The following is a 26,679-nucleotide window of genomic DNA, read 5'->3' on the forward strand; positions in this document are numbered from 1 at the left end:
CTCCACTGCCTTCTGAGGCAGAGAATTCCACAGGTTTACACCTATCTGACTGAAAAGGTTTTTCCTCATCTCCGTTCTAAATGGCCTACCCCTTATTCTTAAACTGTGGCCCCTGGTTCTGGACTCCCCCAACATTGGGAACATGTTTCCTGCCTCTAACGTGTCCAACCCCTTAATAATCTTATATATTTCGATAAGATCCCCTCTCATCCTTCTAAATTCCAGTGTATACAAGCCTAGGCGCTCCAGTCTTTCAACATACGACAGTCCCGCCATTCCGGGAATTAACCTACGCTGCACGCCCTCAATAGCAAGAATATCCTTCCTCAAATTTGGAGATCAAAACTGCACACAGTACTCCAGGTGCGGTCTCACTAGGGCCCTGTATAACTGTGTTAAACCCTCACTAGGGCCCTGTATAACTGTGTTAAACCCTCACTAGGGCCCTGTACAACTGTGTTAAACCCTCACTAGGGCCCTGTATAACTGTGTTAAACCCTCACTAGGGCCCAGTTAAACCAGCATCTGCAGCTCCTTCCTACACAGTTCCAAACAGTGTCTGACTGTTACCGGGGCGAGAATTGAACAACTGTCCATTCTCAGCACAGGCATTTTTTTTTTATTGTTGCAAATTTTTCTATCATTTAAATATTTTTTTTAACTTTAAGTATATTGAAAATCTGAAGGTAATATAATCATTATTTACTTTATCCAGTTGCTTGAGGTGGTAAACATTTTACTGAGTTCAGTGCATGTTTTGCAACCAAAAGTGGTGCAACACACAATGAATAACATATGCATTGACTTTAAATGAAAAGGTAATGAGAGGAATTAATTTACAAGTCTTAGCATATTGTGCAGAATGGCAGAGATTTATTCAGACCAGAAAGACAATAGACAATAGACAATAGACAATAGGTGCAGGAAGAGGCTATTCGGCCCTTCGAGCCAGCACCACCATTTAATGTGATCATGGCTGGTCATTCTCAATCAGTCCCCTGTTCCTGGCTTCTCCCCATACTCCCTGACTCCGCCATCCTTAAGAGCTCTATCTAGCTCTCTCTTGAATGCATTCAGAGACTTGGCCTCCACAGCCTTCTGGGGCAGAGAATTCCACAGATTCACAACTCTCTGACTGAAAAAGTTACTCTCTGACTGAGAAAGATGCGGGATGATCTGGAGTGAATTTTCTGACAGGATCTGCACTGCTTGAAACCCTGGGCTGAAGGCCTGATGAGGGGTTTCTGCAGTTAATGTCCGGCCATGGCGATCATTGCAGTCCTGAAGAGCCTGCACACCCACGAAGCTGGGAAGCACAGGTAGACTGGTTCTTAAAGTAGACCTGATTTGTGGCAAGCCTCCACTTCCACTCAATTAATTGTCCAAGGCACAACACCTCAGCCTTCCCTTTCAAGTCAGCAGGTGTATGGGATTCAAGTTGGACTTGGAAGACACTGAGTCTGTGCATGGTTGAAACCTAATCTTTGCTTCTCTGTTTACTGAGCAACTTGAAAGTGTCATCGAAGCAAGCATCTAGATTTTTATTAAAGCATTTTTATTAGGTTTTATGGTGCTGATGCCATATGTGTTTGGCTAGATATTGATATATGTGCATACTTTAATGTTCCGCTAATATTAGATTCTGATCCTGTCAGAAGAATATTAAAAATGTGCAGAGCTTGCGATGGTATCAGTGTGAGCATTTGAAAATTAAAAGCATGAAAAAAAGGTTCTGAAGGCAATGGAGACCAATTCCTTGGATGCTTTCAAGACAGAGTTAGAGAGAGCTCTTAATGACAGCGGAGTCAGGGGGTATGGGGAGAAGGCAGGAACGGGGTACTGATTGTGGATGACCAGCCATGATCACGGTGAATGGCGGTGCTGGCTCGAAGGGCCAAATGGCCTACTCCTGCACCTATTGTCTATTGTCTATAAAATCTACAGACGCCAGAAATCTGAAATTTAAAAAGGATGCTGAAAATGCGTTGCAAATACTGGATAAAAATCTGCTGAAAACGATTAATTGAAGTGTTTAGAATTAGTATCAATTGGAATCCAGAGCAATTTCATAATGCCATTGTTAAATATTTAACTTAGCCAGATGAAAGGCAAGCAGTGTAGTCATTGCATGGAGTCTTGCGATAAATCAAAGTAGGACAAGTCTCTTTGAACTTAAGTTCGATCAAAGCAATTTCCTGAATGCAATTTAAGATGTTCCTTCTTATGATAGCTAATTCCTTTCAACTCAGGAGGAATTCTCCAAACCAGACCAATGGAAAACGATGGGGCTATGATTAGAGCAGCTGAGATTTTTGTAGAGACAAAATGACTTTTCAAGTTGTGAATTTCCAAAACTCAAATTATTTCATGAACTTTTTATATTCAGTTCAGGGGATGGATGGCCCAGGTGTAATATCTCATCCAAAAGACAGTCCCTCTGATGGTAGAGTTCCCTCAAAACACTATTGTAATGCTGGATGAAAGGCTCTAGGGGGCTAAGATGGGACCTTTAGTTTAGTTTAGTTTAGAGATACAGCGCGGAAACAGGCCCTTCGGCCCACCGAGTCCGCGCCGACCAGCGATCCCCACACATTAGCGCTACCCTACACACACTAGGGACAATTCCCATTTATACCAAATTAATTAACCTACATACCTGTACGTCTTTGGGGTGTGGGAGGAAACCGAAGATCTCGGAGAAAAACCCACGCAGTGACGGGGAGAACGTACAAACTCCGTACAGACGGCGCCCGTAGTTGGGATCAGACCCGGGTCTCTGGCGCTGCAAGCACTGGAAGGCAGCAACTCTACCTCTGCGCCACCGTGGCGCCCTAGAGATGAGACTTGGACTTCAAATGCAGAAATGGGAGCCATGAGAGATGCATCCTTCTCTCCAGAGATGTTGTCAATAGACAATAGACAATAGGTGCGGGAGTAGGCCATTCGGCCCTTCGAGCCAGCACTACCATTCAATGTGATCATGGCTGATCATTCTCAATCAGTACCCCGTTCCTGCCTTCTCCCCATACCCCCTGACTCCGCTATCCTTAAGAGCTCTATCTAGCTCTCTCTTGAATGCATTCAGAGAATTGGCCTCCACTGCCTTCTGAGGCAGAGAATTCCACAGATTTACTGAACTGAAAAAGTTTTTCCACATCTCCATTCTAAATGGCCTACCCCTTATTCTTAAACTATGGCCCCTGGTTCTGGACTCCCCCAACATTGGGAACATGTTTCCTGCCTCTAACGTGTCCAACCCCTTAATAATCTTATATGTTTTGATAAGATCCCCTCTCATCCTTCTAAATTCCAGTGTATACAAGCCTAGTCGCTCCAGTCTTTCAACATATGACAGCCCCGTCATTCCGGGAATTAACCTAGTAAACCTACGCTGCACGCCCTCAATTGCAAGAATATCCTTCCTCAAATTTGGAGACCAGAACTGCACACAGTACTCCTGGTGTGGTCTCACTTGGGCCCTGTACAACTGCAGAAGGACCTCTTTGCTCCTAACAACTGCAGAAGGACCTCTTTGCTCCTGTCTGTCCTGCTGAGTTCCTCCACCTTTTTGTGTCTATCTTCAGTTTAAACCAGCATCTGCAGTTCCTCCCTCCACCTTGCGTCCACTTACTCTTTCCACCATTTTAGTAGAGACCATGGCCCAGAGTTTCCACTTAGCTGATTCATTGGGTTGGCTGACCCGATTCACTAGTTATCTCCCCACAAATACCCCGTGACCAGGAGTGGGTCCCGAATATGAACCTGCAAGCTATCGGCAAATCCCAAGTAAAGGGCTGCACCCTGCAATATTTTGATAGCTAGTGAAATCACACATGTGGATTGAGTCAACAATCATGGCTGCCAGAAATGCTTAAATTATAAGAAATATTGAAACATAAAAGATAAAAACTATAATTCATAAAGCACTGAAAAATTAAATACCATATTTAATTACAAGGATAAATGAAACCTCCAGGCAGCGCAGTGGCACAGCTTGTAGAGCTGCTGCCTCATAACTCAAGAGAACCGGGTTTGACGGTCTACTCTGGTACTGTCTGTGTGGAGTTTGCATGTTCTCCTGTTCTGCGTATGTTTCCTCACGTTGCTGCAGTTTTGCTCCCACATCCCCAAAGCATGCACGTTTGTGGGTTAATCGGCCAATGTAAAAAAGAATTACCCCTAGTTTGTAACTAGTGGATGAGTTAAAGTGGGATAACATACAACTAGCGTGAACAGGTGATCAATAGTCGGCATAGGCTCAGTGGGCCGAAGGGCCTGTTTCTATGCTGTATCACTAAATAGAAACACCCTTAAACTAACTCTCACCCCCTCAGCTGTTACCCTCCCTGATATGGTTCAGTAGGCTCACCCTTATTATTATTTGTGTCAGAGCACAACGGCAAAATTCCTGCCTGGTAAATTGTGTGGAACTTCAGCATCTTTAGTTTAGTTTCGAGATACAGCAGGGAAACAGGCCCTTCGGCCCACCGGGTCCGCGCCGACTTGTGATCCCCGCACATTAACATTATCCTACACCCACTAGGGATGATTTTTACATTTACCAAGCCAATTTACCTGCAAACCTGTACGTCTTTGGAGTGTTTTTGAGCATTGTTTTTCGCAGGCCCTTTGTGCTTCAAACTGGTTTAGAGTCATAGAGTCCTACAGCACAGAAAGAGGCCCTTCGGCCCATCGTGTGCGTGCCGCCCGTTACCAAACACAGTCTAATTTTAATCCCATTTTCCCGCATTTGGACCGTAGCCCTGAATGTTGTAGCATTTCAAATGCCCATCCAAATGCCTCTTAAACGTTGAGTGTTCCCGCCTCCACCACCACCCCAGGCAGTGAGTTCCAGACTCCAACCACCCTCTGGGTGAAAAAGTTATTTCTCGCATCCCCCCGAAACCTCCCTCCCCTTACCCTGTATCTATGTCCCCTCGTTGTTGAACCTTCCACCAGTGGAAGAAGTTCCCCGCCATCTACCTTATCTATGCCCCTCATGATCTTGTACACCTCGATCATGTCCCCTCTCAGCCTTCTCTGCTCCAGGGAAAACAACCCCAGTCTGCTCAGTCTCTCCTCATAGCCGAGGCCCTTCATCCCTGGCAGCATCCTGGTGAATCTCCTCTGCACCCTCTCCAAAGCTATCACATCCTTTCTATAATGTGGTGACCAGAACTGTACACAATACTCCAGCTGTGGCTTCACCAGTGTTCTGTACAATTCCATCATTACCCCCCTACTTTTATATTCGATGCCCCGGCTAATGAAGGTCAGTAACCCATATGCCTTTTTGACCACCCTGTCCACCTGTCCTGCTGCCTTCAAGGACTTGTGTACCTGTACTCCAAGGTCCTTCTGTACCCCTGTCTTCCCTAGGGTCCTTCCATTCATGGTGTACTCCCTCTCCAAGTTATTCCTGCCAAAGTGCATCACCTCGCACTTTTCAGGATTAAATTCCATCTGCCACTGCTCCGCCCATCTGACCATCTCATCTATATCTTCCTGCAGCTTGCAGATCCCTTCCTCGCTATTCACCACCCCCCCTAACTTTGTGTCATCTGCAAACTTGCTGATCATGCCCTGTACATTGACATCCAGATCATTAATGTTAGTTTATTTTAAACTAACTGAGGGTTATAATTAAAATAAACACTTTGCCTTCTGATCCACATGCACTGGTATATTTCCCAAACCCGTAGTCTATGTGTTGAGTGGTTTGAGGCTGTGTGAAAGGAATTTGTTTCAGTGGGTTGAACCCAGTGGAATTGAGCGTAGAAGGACTTGGCTGGTTGGGATGCTCCATCTTTGGGCAAGTGCAGAGATGATTCATGTGATCTCAGCAAGATCTCTCAACAGCAGTTGGAAGTTACAAAGATTTGCCTCTGAAAATTGTGGCTGCAGACTTGGTCTATCGATTTTAGATACAATAGACAATAGGTGCAGGAGGAGGCCATTCGGCCCTTCGACCGATGCAAGACCGATGTGTCATATCCTACAGGTATATGTATGCAAACCCATATTGTTCTGCACACTCTCGTTTGATATAAATTGAGAATCATTCTTCAGTTCATTGATAACCAAAACTGTAGCTCTGTCAAAATGGAGAGAGGAATTGACCCGAAACGTAACCCATTCCTTCTCTCCAGAGATGCTGCCTGACCCGCTGAGTTACTCCAGCATTTTGTGTCTAACTCCGGAGAGAGGAATTCTCTTGGTTTGGTTGCTTTCGTAGTAACGCGAGTGGAGACCCAAGCTGAAGGGATGTTATACGAGTGAAAATATTATTAAAGGTGTAAAGTTTCTTCTCTTTTTTTGGTAGTCTACCCAGGGAATTTTGTACAGTGTCTCCAAGAGGGGACATTTTGCCGATGGCATCGACAACTTCTTTCCCCTGAGCTGTTGAATGCAGAAATGTATGGACGAGCAAACAGATTGAGACGTTCAAATAAGTAATTCTTTGAAAATAGAAATGAAGGCCGATAGTTCTACAAAAGGCATTCATTAATGGTTTATTTTATTTTTTTAAGTGGGGCATGGTGGCGCAGCGGTAGAGTTGCTGCCTTACAGCACTTACAGCGCCAGAGCCCAGGGTTCGATCCCGACTACGGGTGCTGTCTGTACGGAGTTTGTACGTTCTCCCCGTGACCTGCATGGGTTTTCTCTGAGATCTTCAGTTTCCTCCCACACTCCAAAGACGTACAGGTTTGTAGGTTAGTTGGCTTGGTACAAATGTAAATTGTTCCTAGTGGGTGTAGGATAGTGTTAATGTGCGGCAATTTCTGGTCAGTGCGGACTGTTGGCCAAAGGGCCTGTTTCTGTGCTGTAAATCTAAACTAAATTGTAATATCAGAGTATAGCAGTAAAGTGTACAAGGTGCTTAATAGGTTAATATTAGATAATATTGGAGAGTTAGACTTAGCTCTTAGGGCTAATGGAATCAAGGGCTATGGGGAGAAAGCAGGAACGGGGTACTGATTTTAGATGATCAGCCATGATCATATTGAATGGCAGTGCTGGCTCGAAGGGCCGAAAGGCCGAATCCTGCACCTATTTTCTCTGTTTCTATAACATTGATTGCCATCTGAGGTGGAGTTTTTCTAGAGATTCACTATCCTCTGCAAAGTGAAATGAAGCTACCTATACTGGCCCATCCGGCTTCAAGTCTGGATGCCCCATTACAGGATGTGGGGGCTTTGGAGAAGGGGCAGATGAGGCGTACCAGAATGCTGCCTGGATTAGAGAGTATCGGCTACAGGGAGAGGTTGGATAACCCTGGATAATTTTCTCTGGAGCATCTGAGGTGGAGGGGAGGCGTGATGGAGATAGATAAAGTTGTGACTGTAACGGACCGCAGGTAGACCCAAATGCAGCACACGGAACCAAGGAAGTAGTTTTAGAATGAGCTTTATTTCTACCTGCTCGTGGTCGGGGACAGAAGACTGAGGCGTTCACCAGGGCGACGACGAGGCATGAAGGTCGGGAGCAGGCAGGGTCGGCAACGGGGAAATCAGTTCAAGAGAGAATGCTGGAGAGTCTTGCATGAGGGCTAAGAACAATGTGGCAAAGAGTGTGTGTGCAGGAAGGGTTTATATGCTGGCTTGATTGGTGAACTAGAGCAGGTGAGTGAACAGGTGAGGGGAGTTGGCTTAACGTGGTGGGCGTGACTGGCAGGTGAGTGAACAGGACAGACTGTGACAGTGAGAGGCATGGGAAAGGTAGACATTGAGCCTTTTTCCCAAGGGTGGAAATATCAAAGACGAGGTCAGAGCTTTAAGGCCAAAGGGGACAAAAATTAAAGGAGATGTACAAGGTGAGTTCTGTAACATAGAGAAACGGGAACCTGGGAACGTACTGCAGAATGGTGGCGCATACAGATATGATAGTGGCATTTAAGAGACTTTTAGGTTAGCATGTGGATATGGAGGGACCGGAATCAAGTCCAAACAGAGGAGATTAACTTGGTATCATGTTGAGCACAGACATTGCGGACTGAAGAGTCTTTGCTGTGGTGCACTATTCTATACCTATGTTTCTGTTTAATCCTTCACGTCTTTCATGATTACATGGGGTCATGCAACTTGTTCCCCAGCTGACCCCCTCAATTTCCCCACAAACTCTGGTGTCAGTCCTCCTTCTGGATCAGATCCCCTGTTATCTCTCGTCATCAGTTGATCCCTTTTGATCTATGCTATTAAGAAACATGACTTAGCAACGGTGCCTAATACCGTGACGGGGTGAGGTAAGGTCGTAAGCTTTGGGCTGCCCCGGATGCCCAGAATCCCTGGGCTACGACAATGTCATGATGCATTGTCCATTCCAGCTTCCCTCAGCTCCCCCTCCTCCCCGCGTCAGAGTCAGTGGAAACTGAGCTGGATGTCCAGGAGTACACAGCTCCTATTCTTATGACAATAGACAATAGGTGCAGGAGTAGGCTATTCGGCCCTTCGAGCCAGCACCGCCATTCTTTACGATAGCCAGCTATTCTTTACGATAATCCCAATTTTTCCCTGCCCATTCCAAATGCAGGATCAATGAAGTGAGCTTGAATTAACCTTTGGTGGAGCTTGTACCTAACATCACTAACCTCTGCTCCATTTGCTCTTAGTTATGACTGGGAACAAAGCCAAAAACCTCATACAAAGTAACATTCTCACGTTTTTTTTTCTCCTGCAATTATAAAAGTATTTTTTGTTTAATAGGTGCCTCACGGTGGCCTCTTGGGCATTAATGCCCTCTCTTGGCCATTCTTGAGAAAGCATTGATGAATTTTGATACCGCGAAGGAGTTGAATTGGCATATTTACAGATTTTAGTGTGACGATCGTGTACCTGTGAACAGGCTTTGTTCTATCAGCTTCCTCTCTCGTTGGCTCTGTACAATGGGAACGCAATGTTAAATAAATGAGAAATGAATACTGCTATTCATTATAGCTCTTAGATCATTCTGATAATGGGCTTCACATTTCAAGTGCCACTGATTCATTCGCGGCTGAGATTTTGTTGTTTTTGCAGCTGAGACAATACAGAGGAAACTCGGGTGTCAATGGTCAAGCACTAGTAAAACACACACCCCCAACTACTTGAATCTCCTGTCAAGGTATCGTTACCGGCAGAGCAGTATGATATCTTCAACTCATTATTGTTAATAGGATACCAGAATGAGTGTAATGGAAGGCATCTTATTTTTCTGCATTCACTGTAGGGCAGAAAACATGCCCTTTGCTGTGTATCCTTTCAGAGAGCTATTGCACCACAGCTATCTTGATATCACTCCCCATCGAAAGCAGTGCCCCTGACATTGCATTCCACACCGGGGAACGCTCTCGACCAGAAGAGAAGCTGATTTTATGGTCCAACTCGGGAATGTGCAGGAGATCCCTCAGTGGCCCTCAGACAACATTGCAAAATTGCTGGAGACTTGCTGCGGCTGACGGTTGGTTTGAATTGTGCTGAAGGGGTTAAACAGGAGGCACTGCGATCCATCCTCCCAGTGGTTAGGAGCCATGTAGCTGCGGCTTCTGGAAGTGTTGCTCAGACAGTTGCACTTATTCAGCACAGATTGTAGTACCGCCTCCCGATCACAGGCTCAACGCACATCTTTCACCTTCTGCCTGCCTTGCGTGCAGTTCAGTTTTCACCTGACAGCTGTGTCAGACTCTCTGTTCGCTCGCCCCCTCTCTCTGTCAGAATGGATTAGAAACTGTGCGAAACTGCAACGTCTCTCTCGCTATCTGTGGCTGCTAATTCCAACCTAGTCCTGAAAGGTAAGGGGCTTTCTGTGAAAATGTCTCAAATGATAATTCTCTCTCCAACATGTCTGCCATCGTGTGCTGCCGAGCCTCTTGTTTGGTGTTGTAGTGGCATGCACCTGAATTTTTATTAAGCACTTGCTGCAAACATATGGATTTTTGTGTTTTGTATGGGCAGGGCTATTCGTGTCGTTGGTCGGAGGCTGGGGACACTCCTTGTCGGTATCTGTGAGCACAGTTTGGAGTTCCCCAGACACCCTGGCACACAGATCCTCCAGTCTGAAGAAGGGTCTCGACCCGAAACGCCACCCATTCCTTCTCCCCAGAGATGCTGCCTGCCTGTCCCGCTGAGTTACTCCAGCTTTCTTGTGTGTCCGTCCTCGGTTTAAACCAGCATCTGCGGTTCCTTCCCACACATGAATCCCCCAGACGTGTATTTAACCAGTGTGAGCCACAATGCTGAGTAAGATACCGGGTGCACCAGTTGGAACCTCGTTGCGGGAATGCCAATTCTGATGCAAATCCACGAGGTCGGTGCATTATTGTCCTTTTAAAGAAATGATTGATTCCTTCGATATGGGGAAAAGCTGGCAAGACCATCCTTTTTTTTTGTTGCCTCTCTCTAGTTTGTGCCGAGCCTCTTTTAAACTGCTGCAGCTTGTGTGGAGTGGGATTGGGTGGGGATTAACTCCAGTCACAGTGAAGGGATAGCAATTACAGTCAGAGTCAGGAGAACGTGTAACTTGAGGAAGGGGTTTAACAACATGATATTCCCATCAAGGGGTTTTAGGGCAAGGCGCAATGATGTGCACAGCGCATGATACACCCATGATTTGCCAGTTATGGAGGGAGATGGGTGCTTTAGCATTCGATGAGGTGCTGATTAAACAAACTGCGTTTTTTGCTGGTTGGTGTTTCTTCAGCATTGCTCCTACTGCACCTTTCCAGGTAAGCACAGAGTATTATAATCCTAATTTCAGCTTTGCAGGTTTTGGCAAAGCTTTGGGAAGTGAGGAGGAACATTGTCTGCTGCAGAATTCCCATCTCAGACGTTCCACAGTAACCATACCATTGTCGTGCCACTAAATGCCATGATGCCGATATCATTGAAATTCATATGAAAGGCAAATCATGTCTGACGAATCTTATAGAAATTTTCGAGGATGTAACTAGTAGAGTGGATAAGGGAGAACCAGTCGATGTGTTATATCTGGACTTTCAGAAGGCCTTCGATAAGGTCCCACATAGGAGATTGGTGGACAAACTTAAAGCACACGGTATTGGGGGTTCAGTGTTGAGGTGGATAGAGAATTGGTTGGCGGACAGGAAGCAAAGAGTAGGAATAAACTGGTCCTTTTCGGAATGGCAGGCAGTGACTAGTGGGGTACCGCAAGGCTCAGTGCTGGGACCCCAGTTATTTACAATATATATTAATGATTTGGACGAGGGAATTGAATGCAACATCTCTAAGTTTGCGGATGACACGAAGCTGGGTGGCAGTGTTAGCTGCGAGGAGGATGCTAGGAGGCTGTAGAGTGACTTGGATAGATTAGGCGAGTGGGCAAATGCATGGCAGATGCAATATAATGTGGATAAATGTGAGGTTATCCACTTTGGCAGCAAGAACAGGAAAGCAGTATTACCTGAATGGTGGCCAATTAGGAAAAGGGGAAATGCAACGTGACCTGGGTGTCGTGGTACATCAGTCATTGAAAGCGAATGCTATGTTGGCAGTGAAGAAAGCGAATGCTATGTTGGCATTCATAGCAAGAGGATTTGAGTTTAGGAGCAGGGAGGTTCTGCTGCAGTTGTACAGGGCCTTGGTGAGACCGCACCTGGAGTATTGCGTACAGTTTTGGTCTCCTAATCTGAGGAAAGACATTCTAGCCTTAGAGGGAGTACAGAGAAGGTTCACCAGATTGATCCCTGGGATGGCAGGACTTTCATATGGAGAAAGACTGGATAGACTAGGCTTATACTCGCTGGAATTTAGAAGACTGAGGGGGGATCTTATAGAAACATATAAAATTCTTAAGGGGTTGGAGAGGCTAGATGCGGGAAGATTGTTCCCGATGTTGGGGAAGTCCAGAACCAGGGGTCACAGCTTAAGGATAAGGAGGAAGTCTTTTAGGACCGAGATGAGAAAACATTTCTTCACACAGAGAGTGTTGAGTCTGTGGAATTCTCTGCCACAGAAGGTAGTTGAGGCCAGTTCATTGGCTATATTTAAGAGGGAGTTAGATGTGGCCCTTATGGCTAAAGGGATCAGGGGGTATGGAGAGAAGGCAGGTACAGGTTACTGAGCTGGATGATCAGCCATGATCATATTGAATTGCGGTGCAGGCTCGAAGGGCCGAATGGCCTACTCCTGCACCTATTTTCTATGTTTCTATGTTTCTATGAAATTCACGATGAGGTAGAAGGATGCTCTTGTGTTGGGAATGGTTATTGTCTGCTGGTTTTGTTATCTATGGAATTTAGTTTAGTTTGGTTTAGTTTAGAGATACAGAATGGAAACAGGCCCTTCGGCCCACAGAGTCCGTGCCGACCTACGATCCCAGCACACCAACACCACCCTACACACCCTAGGGACCATTTACAGTTTTACCAAGCCAATTAGCCTACACACCTGTACGTCCTTGGAGTGTGGGAGGAAACCAGAGCTCCCGGAAAAAACCCACGCAGGTCACGGGGAGAACGTACAAACTCCGCACAGACAGCACCCGTAGTCGGGATCGAACCTGGGTCCCTGGCACTGTAAGACAACAACTGCTGCCTCACCGTGCCACCCAAAATGGAACTATCGTAGGCCCCAGCGAGATTTGAACCCAGGACAAGTGGTATACAAGACAAGTGCTCTAACCACTGAGCTATGGAGCTGATAAATGATTAAATGAAGAAATTATCAGTAAGAAACATCACTTCCAACTTTGTCGAGCAGGTCGGTGGGAATGTATCCTCTCTTAATACTGAGATGATTGGCCTCCAACAAGCACAACTATCTTCATTAGTGCTGGGTATAATATACCCCAGTTACTACCACCTCACACACTGTCAGCTACAAATCTCAAATTAACTTCAACCTGTCCTTGTCAAATTTAATGGTTTAATGTTCTTGTTGGACTGATAGCTGCTTTACAATTCAGATCGAGAGTCTATATTCGGCCCAAGACTTTAAATATGGCTGGCATCTTATTGCATGGAGTAGTACGGGTGTCAGAGGTTATGGGGAGAAGGCAGGAGAATGGGGCTGGGAGAGAGGGATGGATCAGCCATGATTGAATGGCGTAGGAGACTTGATGGGCCGAATGGCCTAATTCTACTCCGGTCACTTTTGATCTTCTGCTCTAAACTCCTTATGAGTAAATGCAACCTGTTTAATGTATTGTCAGACCACATCAATTACAGGACCATTAACTTAAATTAAATTAATCTCTAGTGTAATGAAAGGTCTCGCTCAATCTGTTTAAGAGGATTATCAAATGTAAATCTGAAAAGGTTTGAAGGTGATTCACCAAGTGTGCCTGCAGGGTAGGAACACAGGTTTGACTGAGGAGAGAGGTTTTGGGTCGCATATTAAAGATGAGCAGAGGTAGATTGCTGGACAATTTGAGGGGTATAAATTCATAGCTGGTGAAGAAATGGTCATCAGTGGAGGGCATAGGCAGTTGTAGTGAGAGCGGATATTTCAAACACAACTCCAAGGTTACACTTGGTTCTCGACTTCAGGCAGATCCCTGAAGCTGGACCTTTGACCACCAAACGGGTGCTGTCTGCACGGAGTTTGTACGTTCTCCCCGTGACCTGCGTGGGTTTGTTTTCTCCGAGATCTTCGGTTTCCTCCCTTGGTTCGGTATATGTGTAAATTGTCCCTAGTGTGTGTGGGATAGTGTTAATGTGCGGGGATCGCTGGTCGGCGCGGACTCGGTGGGCCGGTGGGCTTGTTTCCACGCTGTATCTCTAAACTAAATTAAAAACTAAACTGTCTGAGTTAGGACCAATAGACAATAGACAATCGGTGCAGGAGGAGGCCATTCGGCCCTTCGAGCCAGCACCGCCATTCAATGTGATCATGGCTGATCATTCTCGATCAGTACCCCGTTCCTGCCTTCTCCCCATCCCCGCTGACTCCGCTATCCTTAAGAGCTCTATCTAGCTCTCTCTTGAATACATTCAGAGAATTGGCCTCCACTGCCTACCAAAGGCAATGTCTTCAGAATTCTCCATATTTAGGACAGTTAAACATTGGATATCAGGTTATTCCAAAGTGACTGGGAGAGAGAGAGAGAGTTTATACTGCATGATATTGGCCCTTCAGCTCGCTGAGTCAGCATCGACCCTCATCCACCCATTTCCACTAATCTTACACTAACCCCATTTCATTTTCCCCCACATTCCCATCAATTCTCCCCAGATCCCACCACTCACCTAAACACTGGGAGCAAATTACAGTGGCCGATTAACTTGCCAACTCGGGATGTGGGAGGAAACCTGCTTGCCCAGAGAAACTCGCATGACCACTGGGAGAACGTGCAAACGCGACACGAACAGCGCCAGAGGTCAGGGTTGAAGCAGAGTTACTGGAGCCGTGCGGCGGTAACTCGACTGTCCGAAGAAAAGTCTCGATCCGAAATGTCACCTATTCCCTCTCTCCAGAGGTGCTGTCTGACCTGCTGAGTTACTCCAGCCATTTGCATCTATGCCGCTGTGCTACCATGTTGTTTAAGGGGGCAAGAGAGGGACATATCATCAGAATATAAATAATTTTGTGATTTCAAATGGCATAGTTAACGCCCTGTCCATAGATTAGCTGGGGAGGGTGATCGTGTTTTGATAGAGACTTGCGATTCAAATAAGTGGCGTGAAAGGAAGTAATATTACAGGTAAATCTCTGGCTATGATTCATTGGAGCTAAGGAATTCAGTATATGGTATCCCTAACAGATAGGTTTAGGAAGAATAACTTAGCCTTACTGAGAATGAGCAGAATTTATTTTGTGTTTACAATGAAGCAGTTTTGTTTCAATGGCGGGGCTATAACAAGTTTACAGAAACTTGTACATGCAGTAGTGGAAGAGGTTGGAAGGTGACCGCATGGGCTCTTGGATGCAAGTAAGTATGTCGATGATACTGAAGTGGGTGGTATCCTAGATAGTGAAGATAGTTATCAAAATTACAGCAGGACCTTGATCAATTGAGCAAGTGGGCTGAGGAATGGTTAATGGAGCTTAAAGCTAGAAGTGTGAGCTGGTACATTTTGAGAAGCCAAACCAGGGCAGGACCTTAACAGTGAATGGCAGGGCTTTGGGGAGTGTTGTAGAGCAGAGGAATCCAGGACTGCAGATACATAGTTCAATGAATGTGGCGTCACAGGTAGATTGGATGGTCAAGAAGGCTTTTAGACAATAGACAATAGGTGCAGGAGTAGGCCATTCGGCCCTTTGAGCCAGCACTGCCATTCAATGTGATCATGGCTGATCATTCTCAATCAGTACCCCGTTCCTGCCTTCTCCCCATACCCACTGACTCCGCTATCCTTAAGAGCTCTATCTAGCTCTCTCTTGGATGCATTCAGAGAATTGGCCTCCACTGCCTTCTGAGGCAGAGAATTCCACAGATTCACAACTCTCTGACTGAGTATTGGCCATCATCGTTCAGGGCATTGAGTATACAAGCCGGGATGCTGTGTTACAGTTGCACAAGACAATGTTGTGGCCACATTTTGGAGAATTGTGTTCAGTTTCGGTGACCGTGCTGTAGGGAAGATATTGTTAAGCTGGAAAGAGTGCCGAGAAGATTTACAAGGATGTTGCCAGGACTTGAGGGCCTGAGCATCCAAGGAGAGGTCAGGCAGGCTAGGATGTTATTCCTTGCAGGCAGAAGGATGAGGGGTGATCTTATAAGCATCTTATAAAGATCAAGAGATGAATAGATGGGGTCGGTGCACAGAGTCTTTTACCCAAAGTAGGGGAATCAAGAACCAGAGGACATAGGTTTAAGGTGAGGGGGAAAGATCTAATAGGAGCCTGAGGGGTAACTTGCATGCAGAAAGTTGCAGGTAAATGGAATGAGCTGCCAGAGGAGGTAATTGAAGCAGGTCCTATAACCTTTAAAAGACATTCAGACAGGTAAAAGGATAGGAAAGGTTTAAAAGCATGTAGGCAGGTGGGACTAGTGTAGATGGGGCATCTTGGTTGACATGGGCAAGTTGGGCTGGAGGGCCTGTTTCCAATATGCATGACTCTAAGACACATGATAGAACCTAACGTCACCAACAGTAGGCTATTTGGCCCATTGGCCGGTACTGGGTTTTTTCCCCCAGTCTTTCATACATTCTCTTCAAGTGTTTATAGACAATAGACAATAGGTGCAGGAGTAGGCCATTGAGCCCTTCGAGCCAGCACCACCATTCAATGTGATCATGGCTGATCATTCTCAATCAGTACCCCGTTCCTGCCTTCTCCCCATACCCCCTGACTCCGCCATCCTTAAGAAATCTATCCAGCTCTCTCTTGAATGCACTCAGAGAATTGGCCTCCACTGCCTTCTGGGGCAGAGAATTCCACAGATTTACAACTCTCTGACTGAAAAAGATTTTCCTCATCTTCGTCCTAAACGGCCTACCCCTTATTCTTAAACTGTGGCCCCTTGTTCTGGACTCCCCCAACATTGGGAACATGTTTCCTGCCTCTAACGTGTCCAACCCCTTAATAAACTTATATGTTTCGATAAGATCCCCTCTCGTCCTTCTAAATTCCAGTGTTATCTGATCATGTAATTCAGAATTCAAATCCAAGTGAAAAACAAAACACGTCACCTCTTTGAATGAGGGCACCTGTGAGTCATGCATTGGTTCCGTGCATGGGAGTCTAGCCTCAAAGTCTAAAGCCCAGTCCCTATCCAGAGACCTGAAGACATCGACTTCAAGGTGCAATGTGGGGCAATGGGAGAATTGGGCCGCAGAGAGGGCGCTGTCTTTGAGATGTAATATTAAACTGGGGCCCTGTGTAACTCTCAAGAGACCTCAAATAGTTCCAGTCATACTTGGAAGCAAAACCGAGGAGTCAATCCTGGCGAAGGTTTACCCCAAGGTGAATATTATTAATAAATCATTACAACTTTGCAGTTTGTGAGAGTTTTCTGCGCACGGGTAACTCGGTTTCTGACAGTACAAAGTGACATTACTTCAAATAAAGTCTTGATATCGTAGGAGGCAGGAAGACTAGTGGGAGAACTGGGAAGGGGGAGGGGAAAGAGGGGGGACAGAGGAACTATCTAAAGTTAGAGAAGTCAATGTTCATACCGCTGGGGTGTAAACTGCCCTAGCGAAATATGAGGTGCTGTTCCTCCAATTTGCGCTGGGCCTCACTCTGACAATGGAGGAGGCCCAGGACAGAAAGGTCAGATTGGGAATGGGAGGGGGAGTTGAAGTGCTGAGCCACCGGGGGATCAGGTTGGTTAAGGCGGACTGAGCCGAAACGATCGCCGAGCCTGCGTTTGGTCTCGCCGATGTAGAGAAGTTGACATCTGGTGAACCTCTGCCTCACCTGGAAAGACTGTTTGGGTCCTTGGATGGAGTCGAGGGGGGAGGTAAAGGGACTTGCATCTCCTGTGGTTACAGGGGAAAGTGCCTGGGGAGGGGGTGGTTTGGGTGGGAAGGGACGAGTGGACCAGGGAGTTACGGAGGGAACGGTCTCAGCAGAAAGGGGTGGAGATGGGAAGATGTGGCCAGTAGTGGGATCCTGTTGGAGGTGGCGGAAATGTTGGAGGGTAATTTGTAGTATACGATGGCTGATGGGGTGGAAGGTGAGGACAAGGGGAGTTGAGGACAAGCGTGAAAAGACGTCAAGTAATTCAAATGCTGGAAGAACTAAACCAAGGTGATAATGGGCTCAATCGGGTGCTTCCTAAGTTAGTCAGCACTCAGGTAGGCAGGTTGTGAATAGCAGTGCTTGGACCCAACTGTTAATATCAAGAAAGATGGTTTGGTCAAAGGAAATTTAAAGTTTCCAATCATCAAGGCTGAACAGAATAGTGATGTGTACAAAGGAGGTACTGTAAGAAAATAACTGCAGATGCTGGTACAAATCGAAGGTATTTATTCACAAAATGCTGGAGTAACTCAGCAGGTCAGGCAGCATCTCAGGAGAGAAGGAATGGGCGACGTTTTGGGTCGAGACCCTTCTTCAGACTGAAGAAGGGTCTCGACCCAAAACGTCGCCCATTCCTTCTCTCCTGAGATGCTGCCTGACCTGCTGAGTTACTCCAGCATTTTGTGAACAAAGGAGGTACTGATAGGTTGAGTGAATAGGTAATCTGCATTGCAGATGGAGCAAGTGAGGTTAATCACAAAAATAAAAATACTGAGCCACTTTTATATTGTGAGCGGTCAGGAGATGTTGATATTTCAAAGGATCTGTGTGTCTTTGTAGCTAGGTCACTGAAAGCTATTATGCAGGTGTGGCAGACAATTATCAAGAATCAAAAGTGTTTTATTGTCATAGGTCCCAGAAAGAATAATTAAATTCTTACTTGCATAGTACACTGTAAACAATATAATAAACAAGAAAAACATGTTCAGTGTGTGTATATATATGAATATATACTTCTATATACATACACACATCTATATACTATTAAAACTCAGATGTTGTGTATATATATATATATTCCACTGATGTCGGCTGAATACGGCAATTCCAGCAAAACGGTGAACCGTAGCGCCACGATTTTTGTACCGCCTTAATCAGCATGCGATTCGCTGCTGGAAAATGATATTTTTATTTAATTCGGACGCATATTTTTTTAAGTTACAGAGGTTTAAAAGTGCTGCCCCCCCTGATTTATCGAAGTTTTGACAGAAGGGGGGCGCTGCGCTGCGGATTTATTCTTCATTGTGATGTCACAATGCCCCTGTGAGATGAACTCGAGCTGACCCCCCTCCCCCCCCCAGCGGTATTCAGCGTGTGACGTCACAATGCCCCTGTGCTACATTGTTGCGAAGAGCTGTCAAGTCAAGTCCATTTTATTTGTATAGCACATTATAAAACAACCCACGTTGACCAAAGTGCTGTACATCTGATTAGGTACTAAGGAAAAAAATGAAACATACAGTGGCACGCAAACAGTTCACAGCACCTCCTCAATGAGCCTCAAATGCTAGGGAGTAGAAATAGGTTTTGAGCCTGGACTTAAAGGAGTCGATGGAGGGGGCAGTTCTGATGGGGAGAGGGATGCTCTTTCCACCCTCCCCCTCTCTCCCTCCCCCCTCCCCCCTTTCCCCCTCCCCCCCTTTCCGCCCTCCACTTCCCCCCTCCTTCCCCTCCTCCCTCCTCCCTCCCTCCCCCTTCCCTCCCTCCCCTCCCGGTTGCAATGGAATCCCTACGAGGACGGGCCCAACGGGGAAAGTGGGGTACTGGGAAAAGGGGAGAGCCCCTCCCTCCCCCCTTCCCCCTCCCTTCCCCCTCCCTCCCTCCCCCTCCCCCCTACCCCCCTCCCCTCTCCCCCTCCCTCCCCCCTCCCTCCCCCCTACCCCCTCACTCCCCCCTTCCCCCCTCCTTCCCCCTCCCCTCCTCCCTCCACACCTCCCTCCTCCCTCCCTCCCCCTTCCCTCCCTCCCCTCCCGGTTACAATGGAAACCCTACGAGGACGGGCCCAACGGGGAAGGAGGGGTACTGGGAAAAGGGGAGGTCCCCCTTCCTCCCCCTTCCCCCCTCCCCTACCTCCCCCCTCCCCCTACCCCTCCCTCCCCCCCTTCCCTTCTCCCTCCCCCCTTTCCCCCCTCCCCCTTTCCCCCCTCCCCCCCTTTCCGCCCTCCCCTTCCCCCTCCCTCCCCTCCTCCCTCCCTCCCCCTTCCCTCCCTCCCCTCCTCCCGGTTACAATGGAATCCCTACGAGGACGGGCCCAACGGGGAAAGAGGGGTACTGGGAAAAGGGGAGTTCCCCCATCATCCCCCCTTCCCCCCTCCCTCCACCTCCCCCCTTCCCCCCTTCCCCCCTCCCCTCCCCCCCTTTCCCTCCCCTCCTCCCTCCACACCTCCCTCCTCCCTCCCTCCCCCCTCCCTCCCCGCCTCCCGGTTAAAATGGAAACCCTACGAGGACGGGCACAACGGGGAAAGAGGGGTACTGGGAAAACAGGTGGTCCCCCTCCCCCCTCCACCCCTACCCCCTTCCCTCCCCTCTCCCTCCCCCTTTCCCCCCTCTCCTCCCCCTCCCCTCCCCCCTCCCTCCCCCTCCCCTCCTCCCTCCACTCCTCCCTCCCTCCCCCCTCCCTCCCCGCCTCCCGGTTACAATGGAAACCCTACAAGGACGGGCACAACGGGGAAAGAGGGGTACTGGGAAAAGGGGAGGTCCTCCTCCCTCCCCCCCTTCCCTCTCCCCTTCCCCCCTCCCCCTTCCCCTCCCTCCCTCCCCCCTCCCTCCCCCCTACCCCCTCCCTCCCCTCTCCCTCCCCCCTCCCATCCCACAACGGGTAAAGAGGGGTACTGGGAAAACAGGTGGTCCCCCTCCCCCTCCCTCCCCCCTCCCTCCCCACCTCCCGGTTACAATGGAAACCCTACGAGGACGGGCCCAACGGGCCCACTTGGTCTAGTATATATATATATGTGTGTGTGTGTATGTATATGTATATACATACACATATATATTTGTATACACACACGTATATATTTATATATATATATATGTGTATATATATGTGTATATACACACACATATATATCTGTATACACACACACATATATTTATACACACACACACACACACAAAAACAAACAAACATTAATAGTGCAAAAAGACAAAACCAATACCGCCAAGTCTATGTAGTTCAGACAAATAGTATGTTCAGTATGGCAAGAGGTATTGAGTACAAGTGTAAGTTTGACCTAAATCACTTGGGGTCTGGGTAAAGTGGGGTATTGTGTTCTAAAGAAAGATGCACTACCTTTAGAAGGAGTGCAGTGAAGGCTCCGGGTAGTATCCTGGGATTGGGTAAGGGAATGAATCGGCTCTGCTTCATTCAAGCATTTGGAGGAATGATTTCATTGAGATATGTGAAGTACTTAAGAGGGCTTGTGTGGTACATGCATTAAGGATGTTTCCTCGGGCTAAGGATGTACAACCAGAAATAGTCAATAAATCAAACTAAAATCAAATCAAAATAAATAGGCCAATAACAACTGAAATGAAGATACATTTCTTCACTCAGGGTGCGGGAAGTTTTTGGAACTTTCTTCCTAAGGGGGCTGTCATTAATTTAATTCAAACAGTGATCACCATATCTTAGAGGAATCAAGAGATGTGGGGATTGGACAGGAAAATGTTTAAGTAGAAAATCAGCCATGTAATTATCGAGTTTTTACAATGATTTTTGGTACTGCAACAAAAATGCTAAAACGTCGAGAGATTTCGATCTTCAAACAATGTGAAGTTATGCAAGCATGATAACATAACAGGTGGCTCTAGGGACAGAGAGGGGATTCCTTCATAGAGGGAATAAGAGGAGAACTTGTCTTTAAAAGGGGTGGGTCTATAATGTTAAGGATATTTCAGCTGTGGAGACCAAGTCATTGGGTATTTTTGAAGCGGAGATTGGCGGGTTGTTGATGTATAAGGGTGTCAAAGAAGGAAGGAGAATAGTCAATAGTCAAGTTTATTTGTCACATACACATAAATGTGCAGTGAAATGAAAGATTACCCACAGTCCAACAATAAGACCAATAAAAATAACCAATAAAAATAAGCAATAACACACACAATCACAACCAACATAAAACAAAAAAAAAGAAACATCCATCACAGTGAGTCTCCTCCAGTCACCTCCTCACTGTGATGGAAGGCCAGAATGTATTTTCTCTTCCCCTGCCGTCTTCTCCTGCGGTCAGGGTGTTGAACTTGCTACGTCGGGGCGGTCGTGGCTCCCGACATTGAAGCCCCCGCCGGGCAGAGAATATCCCGCGGCCTGTTCCAAAGTCATGCCGGACGGTGAAAGGTCCGCGGCGGGCCGACCCAAGCCCCACGATTCGGGGCGGGTGAAGACGCTGCCGCTGCCGGAGCTCCCGATGTCGGTCCCCACCCAGGGGCCTGCGAGCTTCCGACGTCCACGCGGCCCGCGACCCGGGGCCGAAGAACCCTCCGGAGAGTGGGAAAGATAGATCAGACATGATTGCATGGTGGAGTGGACTCGGTGGGCCAAATGGCCTAATTCTACTCCTACGACATGAACTTATGAAGGACATATTGGAAAATAACTAACTGAAAGCGTGTGCAAAGTGGACCACTTGTGAGAATAAGTTATACAAACGAGAAGTAAAACGTTGTAACAGAAACAGTTTTAACAATAGGGGGAAGCAGATGGAAGGAACATCAAGGACGAAGGGAACTCCCAGGTTAAAAGGAACAAATCAGAAATGTACAATGAGAAAAGGCTGGCTTCCAAACGATGGGGAGTGTTGCAGAGCAGAGGGATCTCGGAGTGCAGGTGCACTGTTCCCGAAGGTGGAGTCACAGGTAGATCAGGTGGTCAAAAATGCTTTTGGCACATCAGCCAGACTATTAAGTATAGAAGTTGGGAGGTCAAGTTGAGAAGACCTGCCTTGTATACACAGGTCTTGTATACGACCTTGGTGAGGAAACATTTAGAGTATTGTGTTCAGTTCTGGGCATCGTGTTATAGGGAGGAAGTTGTCAAGCGGTCAAGTTTAGATTTTTTTTTTTTTTTAGATTTAGAGATACAGCTCAGAAACAGGCCCTTCGGCCCACCGAGTCCGCGCCGCCCAGCGATCCCCGCACACTAGCACTATCCTACACCCACTAGGGACAATTTTTTTACGTTTGCCCAGCCAATTAACCTACATACCTGTACGTCTTTGGAGTGTGGGAGGAAACCGAAGATCTCGGAGAAAACCCACGCAGGTCACGGGGAGAACGTACAAACGCCAAGATTTACGAGGATGTTGCCAGGACTAGAGGGTGTGAGCTATAGGGAGAGGTTGGATAGGCTGGGACTCTATTCCTTGCAGCGCAGGGGTGATAGTATAGAGGTGTATAAAATCATAAGAGGAATAGATCGGGTAGACGCACAGAGTCTCTTGCACATAGATGAATCGAGGACCAGAGGACATAGGTTTAAGGTGAAGGGGAAAAGATTTAACAGGAATCTGAGGGGTAACTTTTTCACACGAAGGGTGGTGAGTGTATGGAAAAAGCTGCCAGAGGGGGTAGTTGAGGCTGGGACTATCCCAATGTTTAAGAAACAGTTAGGCAGGTACATGGATAGAGCAGGTTTGGAGGAATATGGACCAAACGCAGGCAAGTGGGACTAGTGTATCTGGGACATGTTGGCCGGTGCGGGCAAGTTGGGCCGAAGGGCCTGTTTCCGCACTGTATCACTCTACGACTCTATGCATTGAGATGAAAATCTTCAGGAAGCTCTGATATGGGACATTCATGAAGGCATATTCAGAGAGGTGTGGAATCTGCCTGATAAACGAGTGGATGTATGCAAGAGTTATGGGGCCAACATTTGGGAACTTGCAAGAATGGATGGGAAAGGTTAGTCTGTTAAGGAGTGCTTTGTCTCCACGGCTGAATCTTAGCACAGAGCCACTGCTGGAACAGTAATAGGAATTGGAGCTGGAGAGAATATAATCAGGAACAATGTTTATAAGTTAGAAACAGATGATGCAAAGGCACCAAGGTAATAGGAACACTGAATGGATTAAGGTTTATAAAAGAAGCAATACATACCAGATGACATATGAAGCATAAGCAAACAAATATCACCCCTTATCCAGTACAGGGGGGGGGGGGGGGGGGGGGGTGAGGGAACCAGAGAGAACAGCCTAGCTAAACAAGAATGTAGATCGTGGTCATGACCAATTTTTGTTCAGTGAGGTTGATGACAGTGTGTGTGGTGAAGGGACGATACCTTTTGCTGTTGAGGACTGTTAGCCTTGGACCACACACCAGCTACACCCCCACGACAAGAAAAATCAAAGGACGTTGAGCGACCCATGGATGCCTGGCTCTGATGACATCGGGCCAAAAAACAGAGGTGATATAAAATGGGAATCAAAAGAATGCAGTATGAATGTTTAGCTAAAGCTTGAAAATAGGAGCCTGGATCTTGTGTTCAGTTGAACTGTTTTTTTGTAAAGGTGCAATTTGTCCCAAATCACTTAAAGCAATGCAAAAGATTGTGGGTGTTAAGTGCAAATTACATCCAACACAAATCGCAATTTTGCAGTCTTTAGTTCAGCTTTAAAATATTATGCTGGAAAATGGCTCCATCCACATCCATAGCCATCACCATTCTGAATTATCGTTAACCGTGGTAATTTCTAGGAATTTTTTGAGACTGTTAAATGTTTTAATATCTATTTAACCTATTTATTTAAAAAAATGTAAAGCACAAATATATTTAACAAATTATTCTGTGATATTTTATAAGAAAATAACTGCAGATGCTGGTACAAATCGAAAGTATTTATTCACAAAATGCTGGAGTAACTCAGCAGGTCAGGCAGCATCTCAGGAGAGAAGGAATGGGCGACGTTTCGGGTCGAGACCCTTCTTCAGTCTGAAGAAGGGTCTCGACCTGAAACGTCGCCCATTCCTTCTCTCCTGAGATGCTGCCTGACCTGCTGAGTTACTCCAGCATTTTGTGAATAAATACCTGTGATATTTTATGGTCATTTTCAATGAGCTAAAATTGAGTCCCTCCATATCTGTTGGTCCAGACACTAATTAGGGTATTGTTTTAATCATAGACAAATGTTTCAACTGCAAGTACATCAACTTAGAGTCTTACAACACAGAAACAGGCCCTTCGGCCCAACATGTCCATGCTGACCTAGATGCCTCATCCACACTAGATTCACCTGCCTGCGCTTGGGCCTATATCCTTCTAAATCTTTCCTATCCATGTACCTGTCCAAATGTATTTTAATGTTGGAACATCTTACCTTACCTAAATATCTCAAGGTATACTCTCTGAAGCATTATTTTTTTTAAGTGCTTGACATTAGCACAGTGGCACAGCAGTAGAGCTACTGCCTTACAGCACTAGAGACCAGTGTTTGATCCTGACTAAGGGGGCTGTCTGTACGGAGTTTGTACATTCTCTGCATGACCTGCGTGGGTTTTCTCTGAGATCCCACACACCAAAGACGTTCAGGTACGTAGGTTAATGGACTTGGTCTAAATGCAAAAATTGTCCGCAGTGTGTGCAGGGTAGTGCAGTTAATGTGTGGGGATCGCTGGTCGGTGCGGACTCGGTGGGCCGAAGGGCCTGTTTCTGAGCCGTATCTCTAAACTAAACTAGAAGACAGTTAACCAAAAATATCAAAGAAGCAAACAATTTGCCAATACATTGATAATGGAGCCCACTGCCACTTTAAGTAGCTGAGATGGTCAGTATAAATGAGCTGGATTGTGTTGGACTATAATCCAACAGTTGTTGTACAACTGTCACACGCTGGTCTCGCTGTGAACTGCTCACTATACTGCCTCTCCACATGCTGGCATCCAGCAACATGGTCCTGACAGAGACAAGACCTAAGGTAATGGAGCGTAGGGAAGCCACCACTGACCGCAGGCAAAACTGGGGACAGACCTGCGAAACCTGTAAGTAATTGTAGCATGCTTTAAACATTCTCAGACTTTTGGAGACACTTAATAACTAATAAAACTAAAGTAACTAATTAAAAAACACATGAACTCAAGGATTAACGTTACACAAAAATCTACATATAAATAAATATAAAAATTAAACGGACTTTTTTTTTGGATGACTTGTTTGCCTTCCCCTTTGTCTGCTAATACTAAGCCATAGAGCCTCCATGTAAATCAATGGGCTTTTTGATCCTGCCCTAGACCTTATTTGGTCTGAGACCCATTTGTGTAGCAATGTTTGAGGGAAACACAACATGGTTTGGTTCCACGGTTTGGGGACTCCGGTACCAGAACGAACCAACAGATTTGGCATTACAGAACGATCAGTAACTTCCAGACTCCCACGTTTGTCAGGAAAGCAGGAACTCCGGGAGATATGGCTGTTTAAGTAGCTGAACTCTGGAGGTTCTGATACAAACTGCAAGCAAAAGGTCTCTGTGTGAAAGTCTGAACGAGAAATAAATGGAAAGGTATGATGCTTGATGGGGAATGTATGACTTTGCAAATGTTTTGAGACACAACATGTGTGTTTGGCATACAGAGAGTGTATTTGTCAGGCAGGGCACTTCAACAATTTATATAATGAGTCCTTATGCTCAGCCTGTACCATTGTTAAGTTGGTATAAAGTAGACACGTTACATAACTGTCCTATGCAATCAGGATCACAGTATGAACACGCACATAGACATCAAGCAAAAGGTATGTGTTGCATAGGATGGAACTGCAGGTGCTGGTGCTGGTTTACACTGAAGATAGACACAAAATGCTGGAGTAACTCAGCTGGACAGGCAGCATCTCTGGAGAGAAGGAATGGGTGAGGTTTTGGGTCGAGCCTCTTCCTCAAACTGGTCTCGAAACAAAAGGTATGTCTGTTTTTAAAGACACATTATGTTATTTTGGCAGAGAATTGCCTGCATTTTTGACTCAACTACGTTTACACTTTCAACACAGATAAAATACACACCGGTGTAGACAATTCACATGATTAGATCTGGCTTACTATTTTTGGTGAACAACAATTACAAATCGAATAATTTGTTTGCGAGTCTTCTAAATCTCTGCAGGAGTTTGTGTTTGGTTCTGAATTAGTATTTTCTACTTTGCATAGGAGCAGATTCAGACATGGCTCCAGGATTATGTAATACTAGACCAAGTGGACCTGTTGGGCCCAAACCCCTCCTGCATTGGTGCAGCACCCTCTCCTCCCCCCCATCCCCTCCCCTCTCTACCCCCTCCCCCCTCCCCCTTCCTCCTCCT

At 46.4% G+C, this 26,679-nt stretch overlaps 1 protein-coding gene across 6 annotated transcripts in view; it reads left to right on the forward strand.

The window, feature by feature from the left end:
• The window catches only part of frmpd4 (FERM and PDZ domain containing 4), a 583,956-nt gene that overhangs the window by 388,258 nt on the left and 169,019 nt on the right, over window positions 1–26,679 (forward strand). Inside the window, exon 1 of one of the 6 annotated variants that reach the window (XM_078408971.1) lies at window positions 9,497–9,766. The exons of the other annotated variants lie outside the window; for them this stretch is intronic. The gene's annotated coding sequence lies outside the window, so the exon portion shown is untranslated. Of the gene's footprint in view, window positions 1–9,496; window positions 9,767–26,679 lie in introns of those variants that run through there. 6 annotated transcript variants of the gene reach the window in all.

This window comes from Rhinoraja longicauda, chromosome 12 (assembly GCF_053455715.1).
Source record: "Rhinoraja longicauda isolate Sanriku21f chromosome 12, sRhiLon1.1, whole genome shotgun sequence".
NCBI classification, from domain to species: domain Eukaryota; kingdom Metazoa; phylum Chordata; class Chondrichthyes; order Rajiformes; family Arhynchobatidae; genus Rhinoraja; species Rhinoraja longicauda.